Source organism: Rana temporaria, chromosome 2, assembly GCF_905171775.1.
Source record: "Rana temporaria chromosome 2, aRanTem1.1, whole genome shotgun sequence".
NCBI classification, from domain to species: domain Eukaryota; kingdom Metazoa; phylum Chordata; class Amphibia; order Anura; family Ranidae; genus Rana; species Rana temporaria.
The window spans coordinates 456,511,601-456,531,779 of NC_053490.1; the positions used below are offsets into that span (position 1 = coordinate 456,511,601).

Below are 20,179 nucleotides of genomic sequence, written 5' to 3' on the forward strand. Positions count from 1 at the left end.
CAATTTCTGCTGGTAGGAAACAAGCCTGGGATCGGGTAGTGAAGCTGTGCTAATTTGGCATTCTTGTGGATAGGTATATTGAAGAGTGTTTACCAGAGTCCAAAGACCCTCGACCAGAATCCCACCAGGCGGGAACAGGCCCACCAAATATGGATTTTGTGTCCTCGCTGGCCACATGCCTGGAGATATCTGTCACTGTGTGATTGATTCGATTTGGCAATATGGACGGAGACCCAGTACCAGCAGAAGAGGACCCTTGTAGGCAGCCTCCTATGTGGCCGTGTTGGATGAGCACTTTGCTATGATGGACCAGGCTTTGTTCGGCAGCCTTTTTTCTAATGGTTCACCACCAAAGTGAGTGACTGTGCAGGGAGATGGCCAGCGAAGGAGACCAAAGAGGTCTTAATGTAGTTATGAGCCATTTGACAGACCTTGTGTATTGTTGCCCGGGTGCTGCACCAATCGCAGGAGATTTTTATTTTTTCCAGCAAGATGGTGACCTCCAAGCATACAACCAAAAGTAAGAAAAAGTGTTTTTTAAAATGTTAAAGCAGTAGTGCAATTAAATAGGTTAGCTCCCCTACTGTTCTGTTCAGCCACTTAGAAGAAAGGCAAGTCCTTAGAAATCTATGGAGGTGTATCTGGCACAGGCCTATGAACAGTGATGGCACAGATTGTCCAAATGCTGGCACATGCTCCTCCATACCAATAAGTACTGGGGGTACTTCCTTTTTGGCTTCCGGCTCTATAGCAAGAGACAAGAGAAAGGTAGCTGAAATGCGATGAAAATTTTATAAGAAACTTTTTTTTTTTTTTATTTGCTTTGCCCTGAGGCTACAAGCTTGCATTTTTATTATTGACCCAATTTTAGCTGGGGAACCTTGTTAAATCCGAACTTCAGAAACCTGAAAAAAAGACCCTTTCAGTGGGGCTTCCCCAGTACTGCAAGGGTTAAATGCCCCCCCCTTTTTTTTTTATAACTAGGAGCTTCAATAAAAAAATCTATTTCTTACCTTATCGCTTGCCCCCTACCAGCTGTTGCTCACCACTTCTCTCTAACGCTACGGGATGTGGTTGGGCTCTGATGGTACTGCATTGAACTTGATGACATCACAGCTGAGACAGCCAGCCAGAGTGCTAAAAAGAATAGGCTGCGAGGGACTGATTGCATGGAAGGAAGATTCTGCAGGATTGAATGATCAGGTAAGTCAGGGCTCGACAAATCCCGGGCGCCATGGCGACTAGAAATAGCATCCTGGCGACTTGGCTTGGAAGGTGGGGAAAAAAAAAAAACATAATTTTTTTGTTTTGTGAAGTCCCCAGCTCTTCCTTGTGTGAGCTGGCGCCATCTGGTGGTGGCCGTTGCTATTACAAGTTAAACAGCAATTCTAATGTAATTTTTCACTATTTTCACTGCCATCTTCTTCCCTCTAATTAGAACCCCCAAACATTATATATATTTTTTATCCTAACACGCTAGAGAATAAAATGGAGATCGTTGCAATACTTTCTGTCACGCCGTATTTGCGCAGCGCTCTTACAAGCGCACTTTTTTGGGGAAAAAATACACTTTTTAATTAAATAAGACAAGAGTAAAGTTATCCCCATTTGTTTTAATATTATGAAAGATAATGTTACGCCGAGTAAATTCATACCCAACATGTCACGCTTCAAAATTGCGTCCGCTCGTGGAATGCCAACAAACTTTTACCCATTAAAATCTTCATAGGCGACGTTTAAAAAAAATCTACAGGTTGCATGTTTTGAGTTAGAGGAGGTCTAGGGCTAGAATTATTGCTCTCGCTCTACCAATCGCGGCGATACCTCACATGTGTGGTTTGAACACCGTTTACATATGCGGGCGCTGCTCACGTATGTGTTCGCTTCTGCGCGCAAGCTCGTCGGGACAGGGTGCGTTTTCTGTTCCTAACTTTTTTAGCTGGCTCCTAGATTCCAAGCAAATTTGTCAACCCCTGAGGTAAGTAAATGTGCATTTTGCTGGGGTACCCCGGGCAGGAATTGGCATTTAACCCTTGTAATGCAGGGGAGTCTCACTACAAGTGTGTGGGTTTTTTTTTTTTTTTATGCCTAGAGTTTAGCTAAAATATTTGCAATATAATTTGTGTGAAATATCATTACTAGGAGTTATTTTTATCACAATATAAATTGTAGGAGGGAAGAACTTGTCAGTGGCTCTCCAGACCAGTAATTACGTAGGATTTGATAGCTGTGAGTCATTTTGTTACTGTGACTGTTATGTGAAGCTTCTTTTTCAGGCAGTTTTTGTATAGCTGTGTTTAACCTAAACTGCTTGTTCATGACAAGCAGCAAATATTTATATATGATCGCATCCTTTTCATTAAAGTAAATCTACTGGCAGCCACATTCTAAGACTAATCTATCTTACCCTGTAAAGCAAAAATAGCTATACATGCCTTTTCTGCAGCAGCTCTGGTCCAGTCTTCAGAGGCAGATGCGGTGTAGAAGAGACCGCCTCAGTTACTGTGGGGCTTCCGTTGTCTGCTGCCTCTTCTGCACATGCCTACACAGAGAAGCAACCACTGACAGCTTGGCATGCGACCGGAGCGGCTGCAGAAAAGGTATGTATAGTGATTTTTGCCTTACAGGTTTGGATAGATTAGTCTTAGAATGTGGCCAGTAGATTTAGAGTTGTGAAGTTCTACTTTATAGCAATTTGTGTCTCTCTCTCCTTTTATTTTTTTATTAAAATAATAAACCTGTTATGCTTACCTGCTCTGTGCAGTTGGTTTTTGACAGAGCAGCCCCGATCCTCCTTCTCGCGTCCCTGGCTGGAGTTCCAGGTCCCTCCCTTCTGTTGAGTGCCCCCACAGCAAGCAGCTTGCTATGGGGGAACCCAAGCCGTGCAACAGCTCTGTGTATCCAGCCCATCCCCTCTTTCCTAAAACGCTAACTTAGTTTGATTGACTGCAGCAAGTTCAAATGGCACCACTGCTGTGTCTCAGCCAATCGGGAGAGTCCTGGATGGCCGAAGGACTCGTGCACATCGCTGGATAGAGAATGGGGCTCAGCTAAGTATTAGGGGGGCTGCTGCACACAGAAGGCTTTTTTCTTAATGCATAGCATGCATTAAGATAAAAACAACTTTTTTCCTTTACAACCCCTTTAAGTGTTCCATGAAGTGTTTCAGACATTCCCAGTCTTTGTCATGTAACTATATGTAGAGGAATTAAGGATTTTTTTTTTTTTGCAGAATCGCATCCCCCTGAACTGTCCACCCAAGAGCCCTGTCCCTACACATAGACAGGCTTTGGGGAGTCAAGGCAGCACTACTGTTTTGCTAGGGAATAAATCAAATGTATGCATGAGGGATGGGACATGGGGGGGGGGGGGGGGTGGCAGCGGCTAATTGGTTGAGTTCCATAAACTAGCAGGCCAATTTGACAAGTGTTTTTATGGCATTGAAGATGCCAAACAAGAAGTTGGAAGCACCCCGGATTTCTGATAGATGGTTGTATAGTCATCTTTTGAAAAGTTGAAAGTTAGCAACTACAGTCTTTGTAGCTGTTGACTTAATAATAGAACTGATCAGTGTGTCTGACACTGGGTCTTCCTTGCCCCACTAATTGCTGATTATGCATACTAAACCCTTCCTTTTATTTATATATTTATATATATATATATATATATATATATATATATATATATATATATATATATATATATATATATATATATAATTTTTTAATGTTCAGTACGTGGTACCCTCAATCTGTGTTATGCCTTGCCAGCCACATTTCCTCCTAAACTCTAGCTTACAGCTGGACAGCATGGTGGATATGACTAAAGCTGGGTATACATGTACCGCTGTCTGTTCAAAAGCAGCTGATCTAAAGACCGGCTTCTGTTGAACAGTGCTGCTGGAAAAAGTGCATTTGATCAGCTAGTGATCTGTGTATTCTGACAGAGGGGTGTCCCTGCTGTCAGAATACAATGGAGCTGTGGGGGATATCCCTGTATCCACATCACTTGTGTGGATGCAAGCATCTGTGCGTGTATAGCCTGCTTTACACTTTTGTCTTAAAGCACAGGGTTCTCGGTTTGGTTTCAATTAATGTCAAAGTCTACAGGGAAGTTTAGTGAGTGAGTAACTTGTATAGCGCTACAAATGCGAACTACACCGCCTCAAGGCGCTGTATCCAATGCCGTCATCCAGCCATACTCCAGAATAGACGGATCTAAAGTTTTTTTCTGAAGGCCCGATGGTTTTCCTCCATCCGAATGTCTGTAGGTGGAGCGTTCCATAACTGTGGTCCTTGGACTGCAAATCTGTTTATATGCTCTTTGCCTGTTAATGGTGTTTTTTTTGCACAATCTAAAAAACATACTGGTCAATTAAGCATCTTCTAGCTATACTGTGTGTGCATATGTAAATACCCAAATTTTTGCCTTTTTAAAGGACAAGTATGGCCAAAGCTATTAACTGGAATGCACGTAATTCTTCAGTTCTGTGACACAGATTCAGCCAAAAGCGAGCTGAAGTTTGCTGTCCACTGTGTCACAAGGCCAGTCTGAGCTCTGCAAGGATTCCAACAATTATCTTGGGATCGGCCCAGATGCCTGACTTTCAACTGGCCCAGCCTCTCAGCACACTACTGAGAACCTGAGCCAGCTGCTCCCGATTCCTCCCCATCCTGCCACTCTAGTGAGTGCTAGAGAGACAGAGCAGTGACTGACAGCCACATATCAAAATGTTACACAAGTGTACGAGTGTTTGCATAGATCTGAACGCACACGGTCTGCATCAGTAATCCATGTACCTGCTCGTGTCAGATTTTGGCATGTGGCTGTGTCAATGCATCCCTCTATAGGCTGCCCACATGCATCATGGGCTGGACGCAGGCACAATAACAAAGTGAACCAGCATGCAGGAAGGGTGTGTTGGCACCCATGCCAAGGAAGCTTAAGTCGCTATCATGTGATGGTGGAAATAAAATAGTGCAGGTCCACTTGTTGTATGTTGGCAGCCTAGTTAAATGTCTGCCTCAACACACTGCATGTTAATGTGCAAACCCCCCCTCGTTCTCTTAAAGCCGGCAATAAAGTCACATTCACTAGTAGAGCAAGAAGAGTGTGTAGACCTCTGACAAGATTTTATTGCAGAGTACCTCCACATAAGGGAGATTAGCTGTCCAGGTTACAGATGTCCGACAGAGCAGGAAGAGGAGTTGAATTTGCTTTATGGGGACAGGGTTTAAAACCTGACCGCAAAATCTGCTAAGCAAGAACTCGGAAAGCATTTAAAACACAACAAACATTTTTTTTTTTTTTAAACGCCTCGTGCCCCATTTCGCACCTCTCTGGAAGGTTAATAGAATTGGTAAACGGCGTCAGTTCACATCGCTATCCGTGTGTTTACAAGCTTTTTACATTAGAAAAAGTGCCTTGAGTTGTAACAACCGATCAGAACTAATTTGGCCTTGATAAATTGAAATAATATTGTTTAGCATACAGTATTCGCACTGATTTATTAAGAATTTTTATTAAGCATTTGACTTGGATTAAAGCTATTGTTTGAGACAGAAATTCTGTGGAATGTTTCCCTAGTTTCGGGTTGTAGGCCAGCCTCACAACCAGTATTAGAGTGATTCACAGTTGGATTCACAGTTGTTTTTAAAGTAAACTTGTTACAGGAGAAATATGGGGTCGTCACTGCTGACCTTTTCCTCTAAAAAAAAAGCTAGGTGCTACTGCTGCTGATGGTTCAGATTCAATACCATCTGAGTTGCTGACTTGGAACTTAATTCAGACTTTTTTTTTCTACTTTTTAATTTGTTATGTATGGCTATGATTTATGTGTCTGGAAGCCAGATACAGTCATTTAACAAGTTTTCTAAGAAGAGGTGACTAGTGTCAGCTAATGTACAGTATTTCTAAAATGTCAGGTAAATTCTAAGGCTGATGTCACATTAGCAATTCTGTGTCTCCAGCAAAAGGATCAGTAAAGTGTGCTTGCCTGCTTGTATATGTTGCTTTCTTGCTGGCTGAGCTAGGGGTCGCTCTCTTGCTAAGAGTTCTTCAGAAATCGCAAGTCAGAGGACAATGCTTGCCCATCCATCCAGTGAGGGAGCGATATGTATAAGCTAGTTGGTACTTGTGTCCTGCATAATGATTGTGCTGGTGGGTTCTTGCAACAGAAACAATGATGTAACATTGACCTAAAGTAGGCCTCCAGGCAAGCCTGGCCATAAACAAAACTAAAGAAATTATAACTTGGTGGACCCAAATGGCTAATCGCATTACACATCGAGGGAAATTTACTAAAGCTGGTGCACACAATCTTGTGCATAGACCAACCGTCTTCTAACTTCTTATTTAATTAAGCTTTTATCAAAACCTTGATTCCGATTGGGTACTATGCTCAGCTGCACCAGTTTAGGAACTCTCCCCATAGCATTTATACATTACAGAATTATTTACTGAGGTTCTCAAATATGCTGCCCCTTGGTCCCACTGATCAGTGGGATTGTCCAGTATACCTTAGAGCAGGGCAGGACATATCTTGGTTGCAATGGTGATTAAAAATGGTGTCTGATCTGTCTCTATTTTCTGTCCCATTGGCTGCTGTATCCTCAGTCACCACTAGAAGAACAATGCCCACAATCAACACAGCAAGTTTGTGTGTGCGTGTGCGTGTGTGTGTGTGTGTGTGTGTGTGTGTGTGTACACTGCTGCTTATAAACAGACGTTTAGGAGCAGATGGGTGGGTTTTTTTTTTCTTTTTAGCTGCTCCTGAACTCTCCTTTGTCATCTTATCAGTAAACGGTCGTTTAGTCATTTCTAGGCAATTTAGTTTAAAAGTAATTTTTGGAACGTAAAAACAAAATGCGTTTAGGACGGATGTTCAGAGGCATTTGAAATATATATATATATATATATATATATATATATATATATATATATATATATATATATATATATATATATATATATATATATATACATATATACATATATACATACATACATACATACATACACATACACATACACATACACATACACATACACATACACATACACATACACATACACACACACACACACACACACACACACACATATATATATATATATATATATATATATATATATATATATATATATATATACACACATACACTTCTAAAGGCAAACATGGGAAGACGCCACTAAATGTGGCATGTAAATGCAGCAAAACGGATGTTTTAAACGCTGGTTACTATATATTTAAAATGCTCAGGAGAGGTTGTAAACGCGTCCTGTGTACATTAAGCCTTGGAGCCGGTTCACACAGGGGCAACACGACTTTCAGCGCGACTTTGGCAGGCAACTTGAACACGACTTGAGTATGACGCACAACGTGACTTACAATATGACTTGAGGTTGCCTCCAGGAAGGGGAACTCTATGCCAAATTTTTAATAAAAAAACAGTATGGGTTCCCCCTCCAGGAGCATACCAGGCCCTTGGGTCTGATATGGATTTCAAGGGGAACCCTTGCGTGGGGGCCCCCCCCCCAGATCCATACCAGACCCTTATCCGAGCACGCAGACTGGCCGGTCAGAAAAGGGGTGGGGACGAGCGAGCGATGGCAGGAGGAAGAAAAGTCTCATGCCGCCTGCTCGCACTCGCGGCCCGGCTGCAGAAGGGCTGCGGCCCAGTAGTGGGCCGGGGGTTGGGGAACACTGCTTTAGAGTATCTGTGTGTGCCCAATATGAGCTTGCATGTGTGACAACAGCCCTAGTTTGTATCTGTATTTGTAAACAAGACTGGTGTGTTTGTAGCCCAGTTTCTTGTTTGGCACTGGACCAGCGAGATGCATTGCTACAAAAGTATGCAACAAAGATCTTGTGCAAGTTTAAACATTAGGCAGTTATTTACATGTGTGTGCAAGCAGGGGACACTATGCGCTCTGTGCAGGGGCGCCATAAGGAAACGCTAAACCTATGCCATGTTGATTCTCCAAACTACTTACTAATTACTTTTTACATGCAGGGCCTTGTGTGGTAAGTTTTTGTATGCAGATGGAAGCTTCCTATTTAAATATCCTTCTCCATATTTTACTGGCAAAAACATTTACATTTTATTGTAACGGACCCCAGTGAGTAGAGCTTGATTACAGGGTGGCATTTGTGTAAGCTTCTCTGGAATGACTCAGGGTCAAAGTGTGTATTATGTTTTGTTCTAATCTGAGAAGCTGATGAAATGGTCATGCTTCTCCCTAGAAGAACAATCTCCCTTCTTTTGCTGTATAATAAGATGTTGACGTAATTGAGATCTTTGGTTTACAAGAGCAGAGTTGTACATTTAAAAACAAAATATTCAAAGTTGGTTTTTAACCCCTTTGTGACCACAGTATAACTTTATAAATCTGAAGGTAAAATGTCTTTTGCTATGAGAATGCAGGAACAAATTTGCAACTGTGTGTGTTCCTATTTCTCAAATCTGCAGTCAATCAGAAATATTGGATATCAATATTTAACTTTAAAATGTCCGAATACTACTAAAATTTTGGGTTCATTCCTTCTGAATCTTACACGATTTGGACCATGGGTGTCCCTGTCCGCACAACCCAGCTAAACAAACTTTGATTGGACAATCTTAGGAGCTGGATGGGAAATGTTTTGCTGAACAGAGACGGATATATCCTATGGGATGCACTCACTGTTAGTGTATTCTGACCACCATGGGTGTCTCAGCTGCTTGAATACAGTACCCAACAGCAGAGATTCCTAAGGCCTCATGCACACGGGCGTATATAAGTGCGGAGGGCCGTGTTTCCCTTCACACAATGCAGGCAGTCCGATTCATGTCTGTTGGGATTCAGCAGCTGCACAGGAACTTTCTCCCATTTGACATTCGTGTGTCGAGGCGCATGTCCCTAAACTCATACTGTTTGCATCCGAGGACCAACCACACGGATGTCAAATTTAACTTGTGGCTGTGCCCATGCAGCTGCTGCCTTCCAATAGACTGAATTGGTTGTTTTACAAGATAAAAATCCATATATACTTTTGAAATCCATAAATCAGCAATACAGCCAGACAACTAACCTTTTTATATAGAGAAGATGGATGGCAGTGGCAGATAGACTGTAAGTTTTTTTTTTTTTTTTTTTTTTTTTATAAATTGCATATATTGCGTCAAATTAGAAATGCATTCTTCTGGCACTGACAGGAAGTATAGGACCGCAAAAATATAAAAAAAAATCCTTTTTTTTTTTTTTTTTTTTTTTTAACATATAAAAAAAATGTGAAAAAAAATAGATGTGTCCACACTAGGAAAACCGCTAGCCAGAGCTATGAGTAACGTTTGAGTAGAAAGCATGTTTAGTGATAGGTTTGTGTTTTAAAACCTCTGGAGGCTGGAATGTAGAAATAGTCTGTATTTATAACTTCCATGATTGGGCTTAGCGTTGTGATCTATGACCATGCCACGCAATTCATGTGTTTGATGTTGTGCCTTTACGAAATGTACAGTTACTGGTATGTTGTGATTGGTGGGGATTTGCAGACTAATGTCCAAGAACCTTATGAATGTCATTGTAATGCTTTTGGAAACATTTAGAAGGAACCCTTGGTTCTACCAGTACACCAAAATGAAGGAAAATCTCTCCAAGGGATTAAAAAGCCGACAACGTTTGACCTCCCCTCCATCCAAAAGTGTGCTTGCATATTTTTTCTTTTGTTTTTTTTTGGTGTATGAGAGCTGTGCTCCTTTAAGACTGGCTTTTGTACTAAAATAGATTTTGGAAAGCAAAAACATTTCATACAAGGTTATTCATTAATACAGGGTGTGTCAGCTATTGCTACACAACTCTTACTAATTTTGGAATGAAATTTGATTATACTAGCAATCGCAGATGCAAAAATACTTTTAGATGCATCACACCTACTATATTCATAGAATTATAGAACCGTGTATTATTTTCTGTGTTTTGAGCTTTTTTTGCTTTCAAAACATCACCATATTGTTGATTGTCACATGTGTTTACGAGGTCTCATCTCTGAGTGCATTCTTTTCTTGTTAATATCTGTTCACAAGTTTTGTAACTTTTTTGTAAGCCTTATGCACTACAGATAAGGGCTCTTCATCCATCAGTGAACGGATGAAAAAGGGACATACATTGGTCCCTATGAGATTGCGGGTGTCAGCAGATGAACATCCGCTGACACCCGATCTCGCCCGGTGCCGCAATCCTCTGATTCTGCAGACGGAGGAAAACCCAATTTTTTCATAGGGGAGAGCGGAGAAAAGACAGGGCGGTCCCTGCGCAGTGTGCGGGGACCGCCCTGTCATCCGCCGGCTGAGCAGGGATCAACAGAGCGATCCCCGCTGAGCAAGCGGAGGTTCAAGAGCTAGTGGTTTCCTATGGTGTAAGCTACAGAAATGCCTTGTCTGTCATTTAAATTGCAATTTTATAGCTTTCACCCATAGCGAGCAAGTTGTTGCATCTGCTTAGCAATCGATAAGTACTTTTAAGCCCATCTTCAGCCAGTTCCACAATAATTTAAATTGCAATGTATATGTCCAGCATCTGCGATTTTCATAGTGAAATTCAGCTACTAAAAATTCCTGGTGTAGTTCTGCTTTGAGGTTTTTACTAGGGAACGACTGATTATCCGTGTTCCCAATCTTCACTTTTGTGGAAGCATCACTCACAAACATACCCGATATTACCAATATTGCTTCAAGGGGTTGTACAGTGGTTTTCCATCTGTTTTCACGTAACCTACAAGGGTGAAAAAAAGGTTTAAGCTTCAGGAATCCCGCTTAAAGCGGGGGTTCACCCTAAAAAACAATTTGGAACATTAGAGCCAGCATACTAAGGACATTTACTGTATGCAGGTCTTTTTTTTTTTTTATCCGTACATACCGTTTATGTTTTGATTTTGTCCAGGGCTTTCGCGTTCTGATGACTGCGGGACTGGGCATTCCTATCCCTGCCTCAGGGTTCTGATGACTGCGGGACTGGGCATTCCTATCCCTGCCTCAGGGTTCTGATGACTGCGGGACTGGGCATTCCTATCCCTGCCTCAGGGTTCTGATGACTGCGGGACTGGGCATTCCTATCCCTGCCTCAGGGTTCTGATGACTGCGGGACTGGGCATTCCTATCCCTGCCTCAGGGTTCTGATGACTGCGGGACTGGGCATTCCTATCCCTGCCTCAGGGTTCTGATGACTGCGGGACTGGGCGTTCCTATCCTTGGGGTAGATAATTGACGGCTTGTGAAACGTTCCCCTGTCGCACAACACGCGTCACCAGATTTCCGGAAATGGCCGAGCTGCGAGTCGGCACTATACGGCGCCTGCGCCCGCCGTGTAGAGCTGACTGCGCAGTCGCCGTATAGTGCCGACTCGCAGCTCGGCTATTTCCGGAAATCTGGTGACGCGCGTTGTGCGACAGGGGAACTGTTTCACAAGCCGTCAATCATCTACCCCAAGGATAGGAGTGCCCAGTCCCGGAGTCATCAGAACCCGGAAGCCCTGGACAAAATGACAATATAACGGTATGTACGGATAAAAAAAAAGACGTGCATACAGTAAATGTCCTTCGTATGCTGGATGTAATTATTAGATTTTTTTTTTTTTTTGGGTGAACCCCCGCTTTAACAGAAAGTCAAACTGCAAGTGTCCCGAGTACCTGTTCTAGGGTCATTGGTTCAAGGAAAAAAGTGTGTGTGCGTTTTATTTTTCTACAAATAATCTTAGTTCTAATAAGGTTTATTCTTATTTTGTGCAGGTGTACAGTGGGGAGTGGCTTTCAACCTCAATCTAACCTGGATTATTCCTGATTTGGACTGATTAGGGACAGTAAAGCTGATGCCTCTCGTCGGTGAGTTGTTGTTCCTGTGAAGTTTTTTGTTTTCAAGATGAAGAAATATTAACCAGTCTGTCGCATCTTACAGCATACAAGATCTAGATACTATTGCCTCATGTTTCCACAACAGTCTGTGAATTCCTAGCCTCTGTTGAAGAATATTTCTCTTTTATCCATAATATTAACCACTTAAGGACCGCCGCCAGTAGATATACGTCGGCAGAATGGCACGTATAGGCACATTCACGTACCTGTACGAGGTCATTGGTTTCTGGCCACCCCCTCGCGATCGTTCCCAGCGAATAACTTGCTTCCTCTGCCTGTGTAATGTAAACACAGGCAGAGGAAGTGATGTCACGCTCCACGAGGCGGTCTTTTTGACCGAAGCTCGTGGAGTGAAGACATCTCACGTGAGTTGCACCAACACTACACTAACACCAGTACACATAGGCACACAATCCACCCCCCAGTCAGTGTCACTGCAGTGATCTTTTATTTAATGATCACTGCATTTAGTGTAATTTGTGACTGTAAAAAGTGTTAGGGACATTGGCTTTAGACCCCTTTAGGTCCAGGGTAGCCCCCTACCCCCCCTTAATAAAGGTTTAACCCCTTGATCGCCCCCCCATCGCCAGTGTCACTAAGCAATAGTTTTTTCTGATCGCTGTATTAGTGTCGCTGGTGCCGCTAGGTAGCCAGTAATTTTTTTAGGTTCGCCGCCAGGTTTATATATCGTCAGGTACCCCCATATATTTTCTAATAAAGGTTTTAACCCCATGATTGCCCCCTAGTTAACCCTTTCACCAGTGATCACCGTATAAGTGTCACTGGTGACGCAGGTTAGTTTGCTGTTTTTAGCATCAGGGCACCCGCCGTATATAACCCAATATGGGTTTAACCCCACTGATCGCCCGGCGGGTGATATAAATGTAATCTTAGCGCCAGTTAGGGTCTGCGTCGCCCCAGGCAGCGTTAGGTTAGTGCCAGTAACGCTTATACCGCATACACCCCCCTTAGGGGTATAGTATCAGATCAGATCTATACTAGCGTACCCAGCAGTTTAGGGTTTCCAAAAACGCCCAGCCAAAGTACAGTACCGATCGATCACTGTCGCTTACAAAACACAACACACATAACTGTAGCGTTCACAGAGACAGGCCTGATCCCTGTGATCGCTAAGTTTTATCTTTTTTTGTCTACATTTGCTGACAGATCAGGTGCTTTTATTAACCTGTGAATCCTTACTAGTGTACCACTAAATTTAGAGCCCAAAATGGCAAAGCAAATGTACACTAAAGAGGCCTACAAGTTTCTGAGCCTGACAGATAGTGAAGAGGTCACGCATCTGTCAGATTCTGGCTCAGAATACATCCCCATAGAAGACAGCGGCTCCATGTCAGATAGCTCTGTCGACGAAGTTGTGGTCCCTGCTGAGGGCAGGCGTACCTGACCCCATTCTGATGTTGTTGAGGTGCAAGAACCGCAGGACCCTCGTATGGCGCAGAGAGCCAGTACTAGCGCCGCTATTCCTTCTGGTGAACTGGCAAGCACCAGCGGCCTCGTACACCCTGGTCGTTCATCCAGCAATGCAGTATCATGTGGTGACGTGGCGAGTCCCATAAGTGCAGTTCAAGCTGGCAAGCACAAGTAGTGTCCCGCTGCCACCAAGAAGAAGACAAAGACAGGCCTGTTGTGCCCTTCTGCAGAATTTGCCTATCCTAAATTGGGTCCCTACCACTTCTGCAGAACCCGTACTTCCCCCCCCCCCCCCCCCCCCCCCATTCACTGGCCAACCCGGTATTCAGGTGGAAACAGCTGATTTTACTTCACTTGATTTTTATTCGCTGTTTTTCACGGAAGATCTCTATAGATCTATTGTGGACCAGAGTAATTTATATGCTGGTAATTTCATCGCCGCTAATCCCCAGTCCGTCCTTGCCAGAGAATGGAAACCACTTACGGTTTCCAAATTTAAAACCTTTCTGGGCCTTTGCCTCAACATGGACATACATCAATTTCCTAAGTTGCGGACTTATTGGTCCACATGCCCATATGCCCGTGTTCTCTGCTTCCATGGCCAGGACACGATACGAGGCGATCTTGCGGTTCTTGCATTTCAATGACATTGAACTTTGTTGTGGAGACCCTGAATACTTCCGGCTGTACAAAATTCGGCCCCTCAAAAAACCACCTCAACGAACGTTTTGTAGCCTTGTATACTCCCCATCAAGTTGTCTTTGTTGATGAGTCCCTATTTAAGTTTTCTGTCCGCTTGTTTTTCAAGCAGTACCTTCACAGCAAGCGTGCCATATACTGGGCCAAGCTCTATAAGCACTGTGACAGGGCAACAGGCTATACATGGAGCTTTATGAGGGAAAAGATAGTCAGGTAGAGCCAGAGTACTGCCCAGATTACATAGGGAGCACTGGCAAGATTGTGTCGGACTTGGTGTCACCCTTATTCGGAAAGGGGTACCACTTGTATGTGGACAATTATTACACTTTTTAGTTGCTTGTTTGATCATCAGATTGGAGCATGTGGCACCGTTGCAACCTAATCGTCAGGTTTCCCCAGCGGCTTGTAGATTCCGGTCTTAGGCTGGGGGAGAGAGCCTGCTCAATGTGTAATAATTTGCTCGCTGTGAAGTGGCGGGACAATAAGAATGTTTTCGTTCTTGCCACCCTTCACGCAGACACGACAGTCCAAATTCATACGGTGGCTGGTGTTGTGGAGAAACACCTCTATGTCCACCAATCGAGCAAAAATATGGGAGGGGTGGACCTCAACGACCAGTTGTTGGCCCGTATCATATTGCCCGTAAGGCGAGACGCTGGTACAAAAAAATGTCTCTGTACTTATTTCAACTGACTTTACTGAATGCTCATGTGATGTACAGAGCTTCAGGACGGACTGGATCCTTCCTTCAATTCCAGGATGAGATCATCATAGAACTCCTGTATCCAGGCGGTTCTACACCTCACCATTCCCAACCAAATGCAGTAAGCCGACTGCATGAGAGGCATTTTCCTTTTGTCCTCGAGAGTACCCCTACCCAACGAGCCCCCCAAAAAATATGTTGTGTCTGTAGCAAGCAGGGATATAGGCGTAACAACCCATTATTATTTGTCCCTCCTGTCCTGACAATCCTGGTCTTTGCATTGGGAAATGTTTTTTGCGCGCTTCTACACACGAGTGAAGTTTTAGCGTAGGGTAAAGTATTTCACAGGCTAGAACTCACTTACACAGGGTCTCCCAAGATGCCATCGCATTTTGAGAGACCCAAACCTGGAACCGAAAATTTGAACAGTTACAAAAAAAGTGTTAAAAAAAAAATGTAAAAAATAAAAACACAAAAAAAATATAAAATAAAAAAAACAAAAATAGTTGTTTTTATTGTTCTCTCCCTCTCTATTTTCTCTCCATTGTTCTGCTCTTTTTTTCTGTATTTTATTCTGCAATGTTTTATGTTTTATCATGCTTGCTTATCAGGTATGTAATTTACTTTACTGATTTCAGGTATGCCATTCAGCTGTTGCACAGATTTATTTATCTTGACATCAACAGCGTTTGCTCCCACGATACATAAAGCCATGATTCCAGTGCTGTAGGAGGTGATTTCACTACCACAGTTAAAAAGAGCATATATGCCGAAGCATGGGGGCAGCAGGGGCGGAGGAGCGATTTTGCTCCTAATGCCACTTACATACAGTCGAAATTCCGACGGAGGCTTGCCCGTGGAAAAGTCCAACCGTGTGTACGCGGCATTACTTTTTTGCGGGAGGATGCCCCCATGCTTCGGAATATATAAATGGTGCATGTATGCCCATCATTAGAAGTGGGTGGATGAAGGGAGGTATTCTAATGGTGGGCATACCCACCGATCAATCTTTCTTTTGTTCAGCCAATAGGCTGCATGGAAAAAAAAAAAAAAAGATTACAATACACGTCCAACAAGAACCTTCAACGTGTGGTATGTTGCTGGACTTTGAATGGTTATACCAAAATGATGCCTGCGGGTTTAGGTATCATCTTGGTATCATTCTTTTCAGCCAGCAGTCGGTTTTCATGTAAAAGAAATCCTAGCGGCTAATTGACCCCCCCCCCCCCCGGATTTAAACAGTGCCATTGGGAAAGCATTTTATCACACCGATCTTGGTGTGGTCATATGCTTTGAGGGCAGAGGAAAGATCTAGGGTCTAATGCAGGGGTGGGCAATTATTTTTTCGATGGGGCCACATGAGAAACTAAAAATATTTTGGAGGGCCGGGCCAAAAGGCTAAACTCAATACTGCATAAAATCAATTGTATTTCTTTATAAAAAGCAGTAAATATCATTGTTGGAAAACTGGGGGACAGAGGCTGGGGACATGGCACAGGAGGGGGACAGAGGCTGGGGACATGGCACAGGAGGGGGACAGAGGCTGGGGACATGACACAGGAGGGGGACAGAGGCTGGGGACATGGCACAGGAGGGGGACAGAGGCTGGGGACATGGCACAGGAGGGGGACAGAGGCTGGGGACATGGCACAGGAGGGGGACAGAGGCTGGGGACATGGCACAGGAGGGGGACAGAGGCTGGGGACATGACACAGGAGGGGGACATGACACAGGAGGGGGACAGAGGCTGGGGACATGACACAGGAGGGGGACAGAGGCTGGGGACATGGCACAGGAGGGGGACAGAGGCTGGGGACATGGCACAGGAGGGAGACAGAGGCTGGGGACATGGCACAGGAGGGGGACAGAGGCTGGGGACATGGCACAGGAGGGGGACAGAGGCTGGGGACATGGCACAGGAGGGGGACAGAGGCTGGGGACATGACACAGGAGGGGGACAGAGGCTGGGGACATGACACAGGAGGGGGACAGAGGCTGGGGACATGACACAGGAGGGGGACAGAGGCTGGGGACATGACACAGGAGGGGGACAGAGGCTGGGGACATGACACAGGAGGGGGACAGAGGCTGGGGACATGGCACAGGAGGGGGACAGAGGCTGGGGACATGGCACAGGAGGGGGACAGAGGCTGGGGACATGGCACAGGAGGGGGACAGAGGCTGGGGACATGGCACAGGAGGGGGACAGAGGCTGGGGACATGACACAGGAGGGGGACAGAGGCTGGGGACATGACACAGGAGGGGGACAGAGGCTGGGGACATGACACAGGAGGGGGACAGAGGCTGGGGACATGACACAGGAGGGGGACAGAGGCTGGGGACATGACACAGGAGGGGGACAGACGCTGGGGACATGACACAGGAGGGGGACAGACGCTGGGGACATGACACAGGAGGGGGACAGACGCTGGGGACATGACACAGGAGGGGGACAGACGCTGGGGACATGACACAGGAGGGGGACAGAGGCTGGGGACATGACACAGGAGGGGGACAGAGGCTGGGGACATGACACAGGAGGGGGACAGAGGCTGGGGACATGACACAGGAGGGGGACAGAGGCTGGGGACATGACACAGGAGGGGGACAGAGGCTGGGGACATGACACAGGAGGGGGACAGACGCTGGGGACATGACACAGGAGGGGGACAGACAGCCACTGTTTAATCAATAACAATTGATTAAACAGTGGCTGCATGTGATGGCACAGTGGCTGCGTGTGATGGCACAGTGGTTGCGTTTGATGGGCACAGTGGCGACAATTGATGGCACAGTGGCTGCGTGTGATGGGCACAGTGGCAACAATTGATGGCACAGTGACTGCGTGTGTTGGCACAGTGACTGCGTGTGTTGGCACAGTGGCTGCGTGTGATGGGCACAGTGGCTGCGTGTGATTGGCACAGTGGCTGCGTGTGATTGGCACAGTGGCTGCGTGTGATTGGCACAGTGGCTGCGTGTGATTGGCACAGTGGCTGCGTGTGATTGGCACAGTGGCTGCGTGTGATTGGCACAGTGGCTGCGTGTGATTGGCACAGTGGCTGCGTTTGATGGGCACAGTGGCTGCGTGTGATTGGCAAAGTGGCTGCGTGTGATTGGCAAAGTGGCTGCGTGTGATTGGCACAGTGGCTGCGTTTGATGGGAACAGTGGCTGCGTTTGATGGGAACAGTGGCTGCGTTTGATGGGAACAGTGGCTGCGTTTGATGGGAACAGTGGCTGCGTTTGATGGGAACAGTGGCTGCGTTTGATGGGAACAGTGGCTGCGTTTGATGGGAACAGTGGCTGCGTTTGATGGGAACAGTGGCTGCGTTTGATGGGAACAGTGGCTGCGTTTGATGGGAACAGTGGCTGCGTGTGATTGGCACAGTGGCTGCGTGTGATTGGCACAGTGGCTGCGTGTGATTGGCACAGTGGCGACAATTTATGGTGGCGAAGTGGCTGCGTGTGTTGGCACAAGTGGCTGCGTGTGTTGGCACAAGTGGCTGCGTGTGTTGGCACAAGTGGCTGCGTGTGTTGGCACAAGTGGCTGCGTGTGTTGGCACAAGTGGCTGCGTGTGTTGGCACAAGTGGCTGCGTGTGTTGGCACAAGTGGCTGCGTGTGTTGGCACAGTGACCCCTCCCGGCCCTGCCAACTGTTATCACTGCGGCGGGGAACATAACAGACAGCGTTCGTTTGAACAGCTGTTTTCCCCCCCCGCGCATAGACACTCCCCCTTGGACGGATCTGTCCAATCGCGAGCAAGGGGGAGTCACATAGACACTCCCCCTTGCTCGCGATTGGACAGATCCGTCCAAGGGGGAGTGTCTATGCGCGGGGAACATAACAGACAGCGTTCGTTTGAACAGCTGTTTTCCCCGCTGCGCATAGACACTCCCCCTTGGACGGATCTGTCCAATCGCGAGCAAGGGGGAGTGTCTATGTGACTCCCCCTTGCTCGCGATTGGACAGATCCGTCCAAGGGGGATTGTCTATGCGCGGCGGGGAAAACAGCTGTTCAAACGAACGCTGTCTGTTATGTTCCCCGCCGCGGTGATAACAGTAGGCTGCGGCGGCGGGGGTGGGCCGGATTAAAAGGTCCGCTGGGCCGTATACGGCCCGCGGGCCGTAGTTTGCCCAGGTCTGGTCTAATGGGTTCTCTTTTTTTGAAAAAAATGTAGTCTGTCACTAACTATTGCTATTTACATTCCCTGAGATAACAATAAAAATGATAAAAAAAATGGAAGGAACAGTTTACAAAAAAAAAGCTAAATTAATAATAATAAAAAAAAAAGCATCCCTGTCCCCCCCCTGCTCTTGCACAAAGGCGAACGCAAGCATCGGTCTGGAGTCATATGTAAACAGCAGTTGCACCATGCATGTGAGGTATCACCACGAAGGTCAGATCGAGGGCAGTAATTTTAGCAGTAGACCTCCTCTGTAAATCTAATGTGGTAACCTGTAAAAGCTTTTAAATATGTATGTAGTTTGTCGCCACTGCGCGTTTGTGCGCAATTTTAAAGTATGTTGTGTTTGGTATCCATGCAGTCGGCCTAAGATCATCATTTTTATTTTATCAATAATTTGGGCAATATAGTGTGTTTTAGTGCATTAAAATAAGTGTATTTTTTCCCAAAAAAATGCGTTTGAAAAATCACTGTGTAAATACTGTGTGGAAAAAAAATGCAACACCCACCTTTTTAATCTTTAGGGCCTTTGCTTTAAAAAAATATATAATGTTTGGGGATTCAACTTAACTTTCTTGCAAAAAAAATAAAAAGGTTTTCATGTAAACAAAGTGTCAAAAAGGGCTTTGTCTTCAAGTGGTTAGAAGAGTGGGTGATGTGTGACATAAGCCTCTAAATGTTGTGCATAAAATGCCAGGACAGTTCAAAACCCCCCAAATGACCCCATTTTGGAAAGTAGACTCCCCAAGCTATTTACTGAGATGCCATGGAATATTTTATATTTTGACACAAGTTGCGGGGAAAAATAAATTTTTTTTTTGTTGCACAAAGTTGTCACTAAATGATATATTTCTCACACATGCCATGGGCATATGTGGAATTACACCCCAAAATACATTCTGTTGCTTCTCCTGAGTACGGATATTCCACATGTGTGAGACTTTTTGGGAGCCTAGCAGCGTACGGGACCCCAAAAACCAATCACCGCCGCCTTCAGGCTTTCTAAGGGTGTACATTTTTGATTTCACTCCTCACTGCCTATCAGTTTCAGAGGCCATGCAATGCCCAGATGGCACAAACCCCCCCCAAATGACCCAATTTTGGAAAGTAGACACCCCAAGCTATTTGCTGAGAGGTGTGGTGAGTATTTTGCAGATTTCGCTTTTTGTCACAAAGTTTTGAAAATTTAAAAAAGGGAAAAAAAATAATTTTTTTCTTCATTTTCAAAAACAAATGAGAGCTGTAAAATACTCACTATGCCTCTCAGCAAATAGC

The 20,179-nt window shown here is 45.1% G+C and overlaps 1 protein-coding gene across 1 annotated transcript in view; it reads left to right on the forward strand.

Annotated features, from left to right (window-relative positions):
• TAOK1 (TAO kinase 1) overlaps positions 1-20,179 on the forward strand; it is a 137,704-nt gene that overhangs the window by 20,825 nt on the left and 96,700 nt on the right. Inside the window, exon 2 of the mRNA XM_040338555.1 lies at positions 11,765-11,857. The gene's annotated coding sequence lies outside the window, so the exon portion shown is untranslated. The remainder of the gene's footprint in view (positions 1-11,764; positions 11,858-20,179) is intronic.